The sequence below is a fragment of the Petromyzon marinus genome, chromosome 79 (assembly GCF_048934315.1).
Source record: "Petromyzon marinus isolate PM22_M1 ecotype Great Lakes invasive population chromosome 79, UKy_Petmar_22M1.pri1.0, whole genome shotgun sequence".
Classification (NCBI taxonomy): Eukaryota; Metazoa; Chordata; class Hyperoartia; order Petromyzontiformes; family Petromyzontidae; genus Petromyzon; species Petromyzon marinus.
In genome coordinates this window covers 11,653,451-11,671,027 of record NC_133745.1, presented here as the reverse complement: position 1 = coordinate 11,671,027, position 17,577 = coordinate 11,653,451, and positions in this window count along the sequence as shown.

Sequence of the window (17,577 nt, the reverse complement as noted above, 5' to 3'; positions counted from 1 at the left end):
TCGCTCTCTCCTCTCTTTTTGTCTCCACCGTCGCCAATCGTCGGAGCTCGGCATCCGCGGCCGCTCTCCTAGGTGGGCGACCCCAGCCCGATTTCTCGCCTGAAGCCCTCCCAGCCTCCCTGCTCAACGAGCCAGGCCCCGCACGCGTTCACCAGCAGGGCGGCCACCGCGTCCGTCACGGCCACCGTCTTCTCCGCGTCGCTCAGACGTAAGCAGTCCACCAGCCTCTTCGCGAGGGAGGAGCGAGCAGAGCACCACCAGGACCACCACGCGGCCCCAGCTCGCGGAGCCATCGCGGAGGACCTCCCAGGCCACGTCCACGAGCAGCCGGAGGAGCCATCGGTGCACCACCCGCTCCTCCGTGTGGCTCACCAAGTCCAGAACGGAGTCTCTGAACCGCACGAGGAACAGGTCTGCCAGGCAGTTGACCACCTCCTGCACCAGCTGTGCTGGCTGAACCTCCTGCAGCTGCTGAACCTTCTGCACCTTCTGCAGCTGCTCCTGCAACTGCAGCCACTCCGTCTGTGTCGCTAGGTGAGCCATGAAACCGGCGATCAGATTCGCTGTCAAGAAGGTCAGCAGCTGCAGCACCTCCTTCTCTTCCTCCCCCTCATTTCCCTCCTCCTCCTCCTCCTCCTCCTCCCCCTGTCTCCCTCCACCTCCTTGTGTCTCCCTCCTCCCCCGGTCTCCTTCCTGCTCCCCGTGTTTCCCTCCTTCCCCCGTCTCCCTCCTCCCTGTGTCTCCCTCCTCCTTTTCCTTTTTTGCTGATGAAGTTTTTCTATTTCCACGAGGTGGTAACACCATATCCCTTATTCTGTAATTGTAATTCTGGGCCAAAGAGGTCCCACAAATGTAAACATTTTGTATTTAAAATATAACACAAACATAACAACAATGAATAGCTTAGTGGGTAAAGTAAGACGCACCCCAAAACGGGTGAGTTAAATCAATCCGATCTATCCTACTACCGGATTATAGGACGCAAACCATACTTTGTTGTAACAAGAACATAAAAAAACTGAGTCTCTTAATCAGGTGAATACGGTAAAGGGGCTGAGTCTGTGGTTGACAGTGTGGTGAGTCTGTGGGTCTCTGTGTGGTGACGATGTCTATGGGTCTCTGTGTGGTGATGGCCGTGTCGGGTGGTGGCGAGGTATAACAACACAACATTTATATATTCACGCGATCTAACCCAAACAAAACCTGTACTACGGAGTCAACAACAACGACATGAGGGCTCTCCGACACGCGTCACGGTTGGGGTGAGGTTGCGGTCTGTTGTATATGTAGGTTATGAAAATTTGATGAAAATAATAAAAATTAAATCAAATTTGAAATTTGCATAATTATCCGAAAAAATGTTAATTTGCTGTAATTTATGCGCATAAACTATGCGAATGCGAGAGATAATCGTATTAATTTATGCTAGTGTATGTGTGATTATGCTACTGCGAGCCGTTATGATAATTAGGCCCCGCCTCGTTGACGAGGGTCGGTTTTCAATCGGGATAATGCAATTAATCATATGCAGTTATGCAGGTACTTGAGCATGTCAGATTAAACTCGGCTGTGTTGTTTAACTTTGTACTATCGATCAGTATAATACAATTATTCCCGCTTTAACATTTACTGAGTATGTGGTAGTGTGTTCAGCCAGGTCTCCAAGTTCAGATCTCAGCACAGAATACAGTTCTTATGCATAAATGTCACGAAAGAACACAACACTTCTGTGTTAATCAATTTTAATGACGATAGTGATAATGACGATAATGATGACGATGGTGATAATGATGATAATGATGACAATAATAACAATGGTGATGATGCGTACTTCAACAGCTCCAGCACGAGACAGTTGTGTCCGCGGAAGTGGAACGAGTGCAGGACGCGGATGACGCCGTGCAGCTCAGCACTGCCCTCCCCCTGCAGCTCCGTGATCACCTTCAACTCCATCCTCTGCATCTCCATTTTGGTAGGGCTGTGTGCACACAGCAAGTCTGTGGGTCTCTGTGGGTCTCTAGTTCATAGTAGTTTTACGACGGTTAATTTTTTAGTGAGATAGTTTCAGTTTATAGTTAGAGATAGTTTTGCAGAGGTTATTATCATTGTTGTTTACTATTATACTCATTATTTTGTAACCATGTTGTATTTACTTGCATTTATTATCTATTATTGTATTCATTTATAATTATGACCATGGCCGCTGTGTTAAGACCACCAGCACCCACCCACACCACCACCACCACCAACCCCATCACCCCTGCCCCAACCTACTGGATGGGCAGTGCCAGCATCTTGACAGCCACCAGGAATCCCATATTGTGGTCCACGCACCGCAGCACCACTCCCTGCCCTCCCTCGCCAATCTTCTCTCGCACCTCGAAGCGGCATTGGAGCTGCTCCTGGGGTATCTAAGAAGCAGCAGCAGCAGCGCCGCAACGGCCAGTCAGAGTCACAATCACGATGGGAATGTTTTACGCTTAGTGGTAGCAGCAGTGGTAGTACTGAGTAGTAGTTAGTAGCAGTAGTGTCTGTGTGCGCCTGTGTGCCTGTTTGTGTGCGCATCTGCGTGTGTGTGTGTCTGTCTGTGCGAGTTTCACAGGGATATTTCTGCTTGCAAGCTTTGACTTTAACATAGCCATTTCTGTGACCAGACACAAGCTAATCACTCAGCAATTTCAATGCTAAATTATCCTGTTTGATTTGTACTAGGTGCCTCTGTGGATGTGTAGGCTTTGACTTTAACATAGCCATTTCTGTGACCAGTCACAAGCTAATCACTCAGCTCTTTCAATGCTAAATTTTATGCTAATTCGTTTGTCAAGGCGCTCTGTTTCTTCTCACACAGCTTAAAGGTCGCGGTCTGAGCTTGGCTGTGTTCACTCCAGCGCTTTCCTCCAGACAGTCTCGTCCCTTCACCTGATGAAGGCCGCTTGTGTTGTGGCCGAAACGTCGTGAGAATTTTATTGTGTTATTTTATTTGATCAATGTATTATTTTATTCTCATTCTACGCTACTTTACCGAAAGAACCAAAGAAGATGAATCCTTGCAGCCAAGATAGCTTTAAATCGAAATTTAACAGAATGGTATTGAACCTTTTTCTTTACAGGGTGGCCCTGGGGCTTGCCACGTGGCAGGTGTCGTCCATTGTCCATACCAGACCCCTCCAGCTCTCTCACCCTGGGTCAGCTGCCCCTTCCATGTCCTGGAAACCATGGCAAGGTCATCCTATGAGGACTGCCTGGATGAAAACCAGCATGGAAGGGGCCCAGGGTGGGACCGGCTATGCTTTTGGGCTAGTCCCGTTTGTGTGTGGTGTGCGGTGTCTTCGTAGCAATCGTTCTCCACTGTAGTCCTGGCATCTGCTGCTCAGCTTCATTCCACAGCTGTGGTTCCAGTGGCGCGGTCTCTCCGGGGACCCATGTGGTGTGTGTGTGGGTGTGACATGTATCACGGGGTGGGTGGATAGTATCGTGATAGTGGTCATGGTAGGCACCGATCCACGACCTCCATCACCCCTACTGAGTGGTGGACATGCCACCACAAAGCAGCATGCGGCGGAGGAGTGAGGTGACCGCTCTCGCCTCACGAGCGAGGCCCTCTCGCTTCCTCTTCATTCCCTGCATCACCACCTCCATCTCCTCCTTTGTCTCATCCTCCTCCACCTCCTCTTAATCCTCCACCACCATCTTCTCCCCCTCTTCTGTTTTCTCCATTCTCTCTTCATGCTCCTCAACCTCCGAGGTGGCGTCGGTGGCATCGGTGGTGGCAGCGGAGTTGCTGGAGGTGATGGCCGTGGTGGCGGTGGCAATGGTGGTGATGGTGGCAGCGGAGGTGGCGGTGGCGGCAGCGGTAATGGCGGTGGCGCCAGCGGTGGTGGGGCGGAGGTGGCAGCGTTGGTGGTGGTGATGGTAGTAGTCCTGGCGAGGCACCGCTCTTCCTCCATGAGGCGCTTCTCCTCCTCGACGCTCTTCACGTTGGCGAGACACTTCTCCTCCACCAGACGCTTCTCTTCCGTGAAGCACTTCACTTTAACGAGGCGCTTCTTGAGGAAATAGTCTCTGAAGCAGTTCTCCTCTGTGCGGCGCTTCACCCTGGCAAGGCGCTGCACCTCAAAGAGGTGCTCCTCTACCATGTGGCGTTTCTCTGTCGCATGGTCCTTCTCCTCCTGGAGATGCTTCACCCCGCTGAGATCCTTCAACTCCCCAATTATCCTCTGTTCAAGCAAAGATAATCACATGAATATACAGACATGCAAGCAGAAATTCATTTAAGTTTTTCAGATTCATTTATTTGGTATAACCCTGTGAGCTATGTTGCTCTTGACTCGGGTGCAACCGCAACAAACAAAAACATGATCAAGGAATATCTTAAAGCGACTACACGCAACAGAAAAATCCAGGAAAAGACAGCAAAGTCTTCCAGAAAAGCACCGTATATCAACACTGTGTGCAAAAATCCCGGTGGGATGCAAGTCGAATAATAACAATCATAAGACAATTTAGATTAAAGTTATCAGGCTAACTCTGTACTACAAAAAACAAACATGGCTAAACCAAAACGTTTTCAAAATCACCAAAATAAAGCTATAAAAACAATGTAACAGTGATCATAGGAACTGTGATTCAAATTTAACAATTAACGATATATACATAACATGCACGACCAAACTTTGCAGCCATAGCTGGCTGTATGAGTCACTCCATAACAGCAGGATTATGAGTCGCAGTATGTAAAAAAATATTCAATACACCTTTAAAGATCAGCACACTATTCAAGTGTACATCTATGGTACAATTTATTGAAAATAAGTTTTGGGAACAGAAACTTATTTCTTTTAAACAACAGACAAATATTAACAAGCACTGTTTATTACATTAACTTTGTTTAACTTTTTTGGTCCCAGTTGAGACATTCAGAACTATGACAAAACAAATAATTGTGCTCTGATCTAATGTGCAATCTGTGGCATATGAATTTGTTAAGGTGATGTTGTCCGGTCCTGTACATATCAAGTACAGTGAGGGAAAAAAATATTTGATCCCCTGCTGATTTTGTACATTTGCCCACTGACAAAGAAATGAACAGAATATAATTTTAATGGTAGGTTTATTTGAACAGTGAGAGGCAGAATAACAACAAAAACATCCAGAAAAACATGTCAAAAATGTTATAATTTGATTTCCATTATCCTCCTAGCGAGGCCACGCTAGGAGGATAAAAGGGGACCCCGGGCAAAGGTTTGGGGCTGTTGCTTGGAGTGGAATCTCGTCGGACTGCTGGAGTCATCGTCACCATCTGCATTTTCTCGGCGGTGTCAGACAGGCAGTCTGTTAGCTCTCTTGACTGAAAGTGTAGTGACCCCTTGTACCCTGTGAAGGCTATAATAAATAGAGTACCTCCTGCTCCTCGTGTCTCTGCGTGTATCGCTAGACGTGGATCATAACGACAGTAGATGTACACTCACTCTGAGTTTTTACTCAATGACGTTAAACTTCACATCTACCCTACCTCCATGCTACATGCCGACAACCCACTGCTTTGGTAACCAAGCTGCAACGTATTTTATTAGTAAACCTGCATTTTCTAATTTTACCCAAATCTTAACCTCGGTTGGATGTTGCCATCCTGCCGTGGAAACAACGAATCATTCGTGTCTCGAGCAGAAGATTGCAAGCCTTGTGTTAGAGAATGGCCCACTGAAGCTGTAATCACGGAGCTACTTCTGAGTACATTTCAAGTGCCCTCTCATCCACGTAATAAAGAGCAGGATCCTCCCTCCTGTAACGTTGGTCGTAACAATGTTCTTACTTCTTTGTGCTGTCAAGGACAACCGGGCTCACCTTGGTCTGTCTCACTGTCACACTCACCTCTATTCGTACACTCACTCATCTGGGTCTGTCTCACTGTCATACTCACCTCATCCACACGCACTGACGTAGGTCTGTCTCACTGTCACACTCACATCACTAGTCACACTCACCCACCTGGGTCTGTCTCACTGTTACACTCACCTCTCTACCACACTCACCTGGGTTTGTCTTACTTTAACACCACATTCCACAGACACTTACATTGGTCTGTCTCAATGTCACACTCACCTCTACCCACACACACTCACCAGAGTCTGTTTCACTCTCTCACTCATTTGTCTTCCTACACTCACTCACTTGGGTCTGTCTTACTGTCACACTCACCACTCTACCCACACTAACCTGGGTCTCACTGTCTCACCTCTCTTCAAAAACACTGAATTCCTGCTGAACAACACGCGGTTCAACCCACAAGCACTTGGGAGAGCTACAGGGCTCACATGCCATGTCCTTCACAGTCCTGTAATTCGTTTTATTATTATTGCCATAATTGAGTTTGGCAAAAGCCTGTGCGAGACTTTGAACAATGTACACACAGGACCGTCCATAAGGGTGCTAGGCCAGGGGAAAATCCCAGCATGTGGGCCTCCGACGCGTTCAAATTCCACCGCAAGTATTACATCTGACACCCCCGTGACATTGAAGCGCAGGGCCCCCCCAATGCCCGCGGACCTGGGCGGTCGCTCCGATTCTCCGTATCCAAGGGGCGATTCTATGTGCACAATGCAGACCTTCTTGTAAAAACATGGTTTTACGAGGGCCTCCTCACGCAAATTAAGTAGAGAACCACATTACTGCCATGTGATGGTTTATGTTTCGCAGTCATTGACGACCAGGCTGAGATCATGAACTCGCTAGACTTGACAACCCACTTTGATCACAGGCGGGTGCCTGGATTCAGACCCAGTTACTCCGTAGTCCCACTTCAGTGCTCTGACCTCTCGGTCACTGGGCCGCCTCTAAACACCCCCCATGTTAAATACATAAGTAGCAAACCTGTATCGTGAGCAGCAGCATTCTTTGAATACTCTGCCAAAACAATTTGAATTGTGGAGTGTTGACCCAATTTCGCAATTGCTTTATCATACCTCTGGTTGCAGGAATAATTTCTACAAGACCGAGTTCTAGAGAGCCCCTTTACACGATGTTTTGTTCTACTCTTCCACACTGAGCAGATATTTTAGAAGATGGAGTACCCACACTTTAACACACCACATGCACCTTGCTGCTCGATTGTGGCTTACCCATTTCTACTGATTGGTGGACAGAGGCAGGGGGGGTTAAGAAACTCAAACGTTTGTTTCAACTGCTGTTACAGAAGGGGAACAGATGGGCAGTGGAGCAGGGAGGTAGAGGGGCAGTGGAGTAGAAGGGCAGTGGAGCATTGGAGTAGTTGAGCAGTAGGGCAATTGAGCAGATGGGCAGTGGGACAGCGGAGCAGAAGAGCAGTGGGCCAAATGGGTAGTAGGGCAGTGGAGTAGTGGAGCAAAGGGACAGTTGGGCAGAGGGGCAATGGATCAATTGAGCAGTGGGACAGTGGGACAGTGGGGCAGTGGAGCAGTGGATCAGTGGGGCAGTGGAGTAGAGTGGCAGTGTTGTGAAGGAGGCGAATCACCTGAATATCTTTTCCCACCGACATTTGTATGTGCTCTAAAGAAGGACCATCTCTCAAAACGGCGATCATTCTATATTTGTCCTTGTACCTCCACACACAGCTGGAAAACCGCACACCTGAGCCAAGGCACATTTAACCAACTCAGGCAGCACTTGCAAGCAATTCAAATATATTTTTTGTCATCATGGGTTTATTTCAAAGAGTTTATAGTACCAATAAGAACAATGGTATTTAACCGTATTATTTGCAGGGTGGCCCTGGGGCTTGCCATGTGGCAGGTGTCGTCCATTGGCCGATCCAGACCCCTCCAGCTCTCTCACCCTGGCTTTTCTGCCCCTTCCATGTCCTGGAAACCATAGCAAGGTCATCCCATGAGGACTGCCTGGATAAAAACCAGCATGGAAGGGGCCCAGAGTGGGGCCGGCTATGCTTTTGGGCTAGTCCCGTGTGTGTGTGGTGTGCGTGGTGTCTTGGTAGCAATCGTTCTCCACTTCAACAGCTGTGGTCCCACTGGCAACGTTTCTCTGGGGAACCGTGTGGTAAGTGTGTTTCATGTATCACGGGGTGGGTGGGTGTGGCATGTATCACAGGGTGGGTGGGTAGTATGGTGATAGTGGTCATGGTTGGCACCAATCCACGACCACCACCATCACCCCTACTGAGTGGTTGACATGCTACCACAAAGCAGCACGCGGCGGAGGAGTGAGGTGATCGCTCTTGCAACGCGAGCGAGGCCCCCTCGCTTCCTCTTCTTTCCCTGCATCACCACCTCCACCACCTGCACCTCTTCCATCTCCTGCTCCTTTGTCTCGTCCTCCATTTCATCTTCATCCTCCACCACCATCGTATCCCCCTTCTCTGTTTTCTCAATTCTCTCAAAGGTGTCGGTGGTGGCGGTGGCAGCAGTGGTGGTGGCGCTGGCAGTGGAGTAAGTTGTGGTGGTGGCAGAGGTGGTGGTTGCCGCGGTGGTGGCGGTGACGGTGACGGTGGCGGTGGTGGCAGTCGTGTCAGTGGTGGCAGGGATGGCGGGGGTGGCAGCGGTGGTGGTGGTTGCAGCGTTGCTGGCAGTGGTGGTGATGGCAGCGGCCCTGACGGGGCACTGCTCCTCCTCAAGGTACTTCTCATCCTCCTCCAGACGCTTCTCCTCAAGATGCTTCATCTCACGAAGTCGCTTCTCCTCCGCGAAGCACTGCACTATAACGAGTCGCTTCTTGAGGAGATGGTCTCTGAAGCAATGCTCCTCTGCGCGGCACTTTTCCCTGGCCAGGCGCTGCACCTCAAAGAGGCGCTCCTCTACCAGGAGGCGTTTCAGCGTCCCAAGGTCCTTCTCCTGAAGACGCTTCACCCCGCTGAAGTCTTTTAACTCCCCAATTATCCTCTGTTCAAGCAAAGATCACCACATTAATATTCAGACATGCACATGCAAACAAAAATTAATACCCACATGCATGCAAACATAAACGTGCACATAAACCCAACACAAATGCATACTCACACATCTTTGTACAGATGCAGACATCCACGTTCACTCATTCAAACTCGCTTTTTACACTCGCATGAATATACACAGTCAAGAAAATTTCAAATCAAGATTGAATATATAAAATCACCTGATAACATAACACCTTATCCATCAATACTTTTATCACATTGTACGTGTAGCCCTAACCCTTAATAATCCCAACCCCTACATAATCAAAATACATGTTACATCCTCATATATCCTCACACACCCCATACATGCACTTAAGTCTGTGATCGACTGGGAATATTTCATAGCAATTGTTGGCAACAATCATCACTGGCAATAGTTTCCACAGAATGTTACATTATAAAGATCTCGTAGCCCATAATCTCGACAAATTTCACGCAGTGCCCATAGTGGGCAACTGGAATGGCTACTTCCAATCAACTGAACTAGCAGACGTAATTAATGTGACTGATTTATATCATTTCGTCCTCAATGGTAATAAATGACCAATGCATGAGTGGGATGGTGGAGAGATTGGCTGATGGTGTCTGGAGCTGGTTTTGATATACAGAGAGGTGAAGCAGAGGAATGTTCCAGAGAGATGGTGTCTTGTGATGTTATAGATTCATGATAAGGCTATATGATGGTCTATTTAATTGGTGGTGGTGTGGTGAGAAAGGTAATGTGGAGAGATGGTGTGCCAGTTTTGTAGATAATGTGTATTTGACCCCCACAGACCCCATACACACCTTTGGGGAGCGATGCTTGTAACCTTGGCCTGGGAAAGGGTCCACTTTATCCATAATGTCACCCCAGGTGGTCGACTGGCGCGACGATTCCCGGCCTGCGAAGAGCAGACAGGTAATTCAAAGGACGAGTAATGAATTAGAGAACGAAGAACATGGAGTTTCACAGAACGAATTTTAAGATCCCTGTAATTAGCTCTTTCCACACAACAGGAGCTGCTATTGAGAAATATTCATCACATGGCAGTAAAACTTTACAAGCCATGTTTTTGTGGGCATGCTGAGACCATTAATTCCATAAGCTTGAGACCCCAGTTTAAACAAAAATGGCTGAAATTCAGATATAAACCCATCGTTTCTGGAACACTCGATCATTACGTCTTCCCATCACAACCAAGCCATGTCTTCTCAAAGTAATTGATAAAGGAGCCTCCTTCTCTGTATATAAGCCACGTGATGCAGGTATCTGGGACTTACCCTCATAGTCATCCACAATCTCAGCCCACTTGATATGGCTATCCATGTTGTTGGGAAAGAGTAGATTCTGCGTGAAGTTGGATGGCCTGTGGAGTTTGGAACAACGCTAAGATTTAGCAACAATTTGAATCACTCATCCTCTAAAATATTACATATTTGGCCACTCACTGTACCAATCCCATCACTTCCATGCCTGTTGCTTTCAAGCCAACGCCCGCACTTGTTTGCCACTCATACGTGCTTCTGATCACTCACTCATCGATCCACACAAACATGTTTATTCCACCAGCCTATTACATTATTCCACCAGCCTATTACATTAAATGATATTTAATCCACACATGCATGTTAATGTACAGCCCATTTGCATTAATCGAATTCTTGATAAACACCCCCCCCCCCCCCCCTATGCCTTGTAGGTCATGAGGGTCATATGACCTTACTTAAATTATTTGTTATAAACCGAGCATGACGTCGTGGGTCACGTGATGTCAGAGACACCACCCATGTGGCTGTGACATCACAGATTAGAGACAACTATGGCAGCAGCTGGGGTCTGAACAAGAAGGCAGACTCCTCCCCAATGTTGAATAACATTCAATACATAAAATGTAGGGCACAATTGTGCCAGCAATCAGAAAACAATAATTGTAGACATGTTATTCATACTCTGAGATTTAAACAAGTTAGTTATTAATTTTAAAATGCTGACTCGCTTATGTCTAAACAGTGACAGTAAAAGCAACATATCAGGGCATGCCAAGTAACCTATCTAGCAGTCCTAATTTGATTGCAGAAAATAAAAATACCAACATATCAACAATAATGAGGCTTTAATTTGCGGTCAAAATGTAAAATAAAGATAAACAACACTCATAGTCAACAGGGACGCTCACCTCGTTGAGGATTCGCTCTCCAACGTCGTCTGCAGCTGCTCCCTCGTGCGCATTCCTCTCGACTGGCGGTGGAGGCGTGGCTATGACGTAGCAGAAATGACGTCACTTCCGCGAGGCTCCGCCCCCACGCGCACAGCTGCCGCACCACGTGGTGCAGTGCGGGTGGTGGCCGTGGGTGGTGATGATGATGGGTGATGATGATGGGTGGTGGTGGTTGATGATGGTGGGTGGTGATGATGGTTATAGATGACGATGGGTGGTGATTATGATGGGTGCTGATGGCTGTTGATGATGATGGTTGATGGGTGATGATGTGTGTTGATGATGGTCGGTGGTGGTGGTGTTGATAGGTGGTTGATGATGATCGGTGGTGATGATTGTGATAGATGGTGATAATGATGGTTGGTGATGATGGTGGGTGTTCATGCTGATAATTGGTGTTAATGATGTAAGGTGGTGATCACGATGGGTGGTGATTATGATGGGTGATGATGCTGATTTGTGGTGAGGATAATGATGGGTGATGGTGATGTTGGGTGGTTGGTGGCAATGATGATGATGGTGGTCCGTGATAATGGGTGGTGGTGATGATTAGTCATGGTGATGATCATGGTTTATGGGTGGTGGTTATGATAGGTAAAAGTGATGATGGGTGGTGCTGATGATTGGTCATGGTGATAATGATGGTTGATTGGTGGTGGTTTTGATAGTTGGAAGTGATGAAGGGTGGTAGTGATGAAGGGTGGTGATCATGATGGGTGGTGATGATGGGTGATGATGATGATTGGTGGTGATTGGTGGTGATTGGAGATTGGTGGTGATTGGAGATTGGTGGTGATTGGAGATTGGTGGTGATTAGTGGTGATTGGTGATTGTTGTGATTGGTGGTGATTGGTGATGATTGGTGATTGGTGGTGATTTGTGATTGGTGGTGATTGGTGATTGGTGGTGAAAGGTGATTGGAGATTGGTGGTTATGGATGGTGTTTGGTGGTGATTGATGGTGATTGGTGATTCATGGTGATTGGTGGTGATTGATGGTGATTGGTGATTCATGATGAGTGGTGGTGATTGGTGATTGTTTTTGATTGGTGATTCGTGGTGAATGTTTGTTATTGGTGTTTGGAGATTGGTGTTGTTTGGTGGTGATTGGTGATTAACACTGATTGGTGGTGATTGGTGTTTGGCGGTTGGTGGTTATTGGTTGTGATTGGTGATTAACGGTGATTGGTAATTTGTGGTATTTAGCGATTAGTGGTGATTGGTGGTTCTTGGGTGGCGGTTGTGGTTGCTTGGGGGTGGTGGTGGGTGGTGGTGGTTGGAGGGTGGTGGTGGGTGGGTGGTTGTGGGTGAGTGGTTGTGGGTGGTGGTGGTGGTTGGTGGTGGTGGTTGGTGATATTGGGTGATTGATCATGATGGGTGGTGGTGATGATGGGTCTGTGGTGGTGGTGATGATAGGTGATGGGTGGTTGTGATGAAGGATGCTGGTCATGATGGGTGGTGATGTGTGACGATGATGTTGGGTGGCGATGATGATGGATGATGATGATGGATGATGATTATGTGATGATGAGGGGAGGTGGTGGTTGTGGTTGGTGGTGGTTGTAGTTGCTGGTGGTTGTGGTTGGATGAGTTGGTCGTTGGTTGTGGATGGTGGTGGTTGGTGGTGATTGGTTGTGGGTGGTGGGTGGGGGTGGGTGGTGGTGGGGATGGGTGGTGGTGGGTGGTGGTGGGTGGTGGTGGTTGGTGGGTGGGGATGGGTGGTGGTGGGTGGTGGTGGTTGGTGGGTGGTGGTGGTAGTGTTTGGTGGGTGGTGGTGGTTGGTGGTAGGTGGTAGTTGGTGGGTGTTTGTGGGTAGTGGTGGTTATGGTGGTTGGTGGGTGGTGGTTGTGGGTGGTGGTTTGTGGGTGGTGTTGGTGGATGGTAGTGGTTGGTGGGTGGTGGTGGTGGGTGGTGGTGGTTGGTGGTAGGTGGTAGTTGGTGGGTGTTTGTGGGTAGTGGTGGTTATGGTGGTTGGTGGGTGGTGGTTTGTGGGTGGTGGTTTGTGGGTGGTGGTTGGTGGATGGTAGTGGTTGGTGGGTGGTGGTGGTGGTTGGTGGGTGAGGGAGGTGGTTGGAGGGTGGTGGTGGTGGTTTGTGGGTGGTGGTTGGTGGATGGTAGTGGTTGGTGGGTGGTTGTGGTGGTTGGTGGGTGGTGGAGGTGGTAGTGGGTGGTGGTGGGTGGTTGGTGGATGTGGGTGGTTGGTGGTTTGGTGGTGGTGGGCGGTGGGTGGTTGGTGGAGATCGGTGGTGGGTGATGGTGGGTGGTGGGTGATGGTGGGTGGTGGGTGGTGATGCGTGGTGGTGGGTGGTGCTTGGTGGTGCGTGGTGCTAGGTGGTGGTGGATGGTGGTGGGTAGTGGTGGGTGGTGGGTGGTCGTGGGTGGTGGTTAGTGGTGGTGGGTGGTGGGTGGCGGGTGGTGGTGGAGGTGCGTGGTTGGTAGTGGGTTGTCGTGGCTCGTGGTTGGTGGTGGGTGGTGGTGGGTGGTGGCTAGTGGTTGGTGGGTAGTGGGTGGTGGTGGTGGTTGGTGGTGAGTGGTGGATGGTGGAGGTGAGTGGTGGTGGGTGGTGTTGGGTGGTGGTGGGTGGTTGGTGATGATGATTTATAATTGGTGCTGTTGATGATAATGATGATTGGTGCTGGTGATGATGATTGCTGCTGGTGATGATGATGATTGGTGCTGGTGCTGGTCATAACGCTGATTCGTGCTGGTGCTGGTGATAATGATGATGATTGGTGCTGGTGATGACGACTGATGATTGGTGATGACAATGATGATTATTGGTGATGCTGGTGATGATGATTGGTGCTGGTGATGATGATTGGTAATGAAGATGATGATTGTTGCTGGTGATGATGATTGGTGCTGGTGATGAGCATGATGATGAGTGCTGGTGCTGGTTATGATGATGATGATGATTCGTGCTGGTGAAGATGATCATGATTGGTGCTGGTGATGATGATTATTTGTGCTGGTCATGATGATGATGGTTCGTGCTGGTCATGGTGATGATGATGATTGGTCCTGGTGCTGGGGATGATGATGATGATTGGTGCTGGCCATGATGATGATTATTGGTGCTGGTTATGATGATAATGGTTCGTGCTGGTGCTGGTGATGATTATTGGTGCTGGTGATAATGAAAGGTTGGGTTCATAATTGCCCGGTAGAATGAGTATATAATGGCCAGGTAGGGTGGGGTCACTCACCAACTCATCCACTCATCTTGTGTGTGGTGATCCACCAACCCCCGCCTAGATTTCAGGCGCCTTCCCAAAACCGCAATTCAATCACTCACGCACCCACTCCTTTACTCACCCACCCCCTCATTCACTCACCCACGCACTCATTCACTCGCCCATGCACTCATCAACGTACACACCCACTCATTCACTCACCCATACACTCATCAACTTACAGACCCACTCATTCACTCGCCCACGAACTCATTCACTCACTCACCCACTCATTAACTCACCCACCCACTCATTCACTCACCCACCCACTCACTCATTCACTCACCCATACACTCATCAACTTATCCACCTACTATTTCACTCACCCACTACTCATCCACTCACTCACCAACTCGTTCACTCACCCATTAATCATTAACTCACCCACCCACTCATTCACCCCCCCCCCCCCCACTCATTCGCTCACCCACCCACCCACACATTCACTCACCCAACTATTCATTCACTCACCTACCCACTCATTCACTAACTCAACCACTCACCCACCCACTCATTCACTCACCCACCCACTCACTTATTCACCAACCCATCCACTCATTCACACAACTGCCCTTCTGTTCACTAACCCACCCTATCCACTCATTCACTCACCCACCCATTCACTCACCCACCCTTTCACTCACACACCCATCTACTCATTCACCATCACATCTACTCATTAACTCAACCACCCACCCATTCACTCACCCAACCACTCATCCACTCACTCATTCACCCACCCACTCATTCCTCGACATCAGGAGGAAACAAGGAGGTGGAAAGGTGCTGATGCAGGCCGTTTTAACAGTCTTTGACGACCGCTTTTGTTGCAATCGAAACGTCGTAGTTTTTTGTTATTTTTTGCTACTTTCTCTGAACCTATCTACGTGGTGACTTTACCGAAAGACCCAAGAATACAAATACAACTTATTGGGTAGTCAGAATTCATCAGCACCAACCTGTATGTTGAACCTCTTTCGCACCGTACGTAGCCAACCGTGCAAATCTGTAGGTCTCTCTGGGTGTCTATAATGAGTGACCCATTGTTACTTAAAACAATTTTGGCAATGAAGTGATACGTGATATAATTGAATAGATTTTAAGCACTACAATTTTGAAAAAAAAAGTATTGAATAAATTAAAAATAAAGAATAAAAGTAAGTACATGGTAATAAAAGCAACAGTTAAAATGTGTTGGATTTCGTAATAGCATGCCAAATGATGAGTTATTTAGCCTGAAAAATAGTGCAAATACAAATAGATTTTACAAGGAAAAGTGATTTATATTTACTAAATGTCTGAGCAATGGTAATTTAGATTTACTAAATATTTGGAGGAATCTGATTAATATTTATTAATGATCTGGCTGAAATTGATTTACATGTACTAATTGCCTGGGTGAAATTGATATAAGCTTACTAAATATCTGGTTCAATGATTTGGATTTACTAAATAAAATACTTATATTGAATGTCTGTTGCCATAACATTTATATTTCTAATCCACCCAATAGCATGCCTTCATGGTGCCACAATTCACTTACGTTAAGTCAACCGAGCACCATCAAAAAGATAAGAACTATGAAAAGGAACAGCAGATTGACATGTATTTGTGCAATTTTGTCTCAACATGTTTATCCAACATATTACAAGTACAAAAGAAAGAGGGGCTATGAAAAAACAAAGACAGAAACCATGTATCTGTACAATAGGGATACAATACCTGAAGTCTATTAATAATTTGTGGGCATTACAGGCACAGATTCCTTTTTTGGATGTGATTCAAGGTTTTAGTCTTGTTAGTGCATTTAAATTACGACAATTAAAAAAAAATATGTAAAGATACTTTCATAATATTTCTTTCTTATGTGCGCAAATTGAAATCCTAAGGGCCAATATGTTTATAAAACAGCTAAAAGAGATTAAAACATCACGTGAATTGATCCACAATCCAGGTGGACCTATCTTTTTTAACATGCACAATTACAAGCATGGCTTCCTAACAAGTAAACTAGCACAGCCTTCAGATGTTCCATGCATCTTACATCTATTCCTTTCGAAACGTCGTGAGAATTTTTATTGTTTTATATATATTTATTATTTTATTGTTTCCCTTCAACGTGACTTTACCGAAAGAGCTAAGAATATGAATTACTGCAGTCACGAAAGCTTTAAATGAAAATTTTACCGCCTCTACGGGGAGGGTTTCCACGTCACTTTAAGATCCTTCAACAAACTCCGGGATAAGAAGGCTCAGCTGATCGAGTCTCTCACCTTTCTGAAGAGATGCCGCGACTCTGGGGTAATTCCAATCGCATTTACACTGACCTCTGCTGCTGTAACTTCTTCTAATGCGAAACGAATTCTTTTCAAAACTAGCTTAGCTCTTATCTCAGAGAAAATCAGACTTATACGCACCGAACTAGATCAGTTAGACAAGACACTCTACAAATCACACTTATCATTGACGGCAACAATGTCCAGGTGACCGTCCCTCCCGCCTCTACATGGTGTGTGCGTGCATTCGTGCGAGGGGGGCGCCGCGTCGGCGCCGTCACTCCCAAGTGGCGGCGTCACGGCGGTGGGCACGGCCCCGACGGAGAGGCTCCGCTGCGGCAGCACCACAACTGTGTAGAGGCTAAACAGCGGACGTCTGCGAGAGCACCGGCCTCGGGAGAGTGGCGGGAAATCGGAGGCACCGGTGGCGGCGTCACGGCGGTGGGTATGGCCCCGACGGAGTGGCTCAGCTGTGGCAGCACCACACAGCCCCCCGAGGTGTCAGTCCTCGTCCCGGGCTGACTGGAGCACCTCGCCTGGGTTGCCCCTACAAGGTAGCGCCGCGGGGTCCGCGGGACTCGTCCGGCTCTCGTGGCTGGCCTTGACGGTGGTGGCTCCACCTCTCGGGGTTCCGGCGGCGGTCTCCTCCTCCACTCCAGTGGTTCTCACCGGTCCTGGGTACGTGCGAGCTGGAAGACAAACTCGGTAGCGGTAGGGTGCAGGGGCCATCGTACCCGTCTCTCCTGGCTCGGGTCGGGACCCCCTGGGGCCCGGGGCTCCGTGGGGCCCATACACTGTGCAAGGCCCCCGGGTATGGGGGGGGGGGGTGTGGGGACCCCGGGGTATCGGGGTCCTCGAACGGCGGGGTTCTCCCTCGCTGGGGCCGCCCTCCATGGTTTTATTCGCCGGACATTGACCACCATCTCCCGGCCTCTCTCCCCCCCTTGA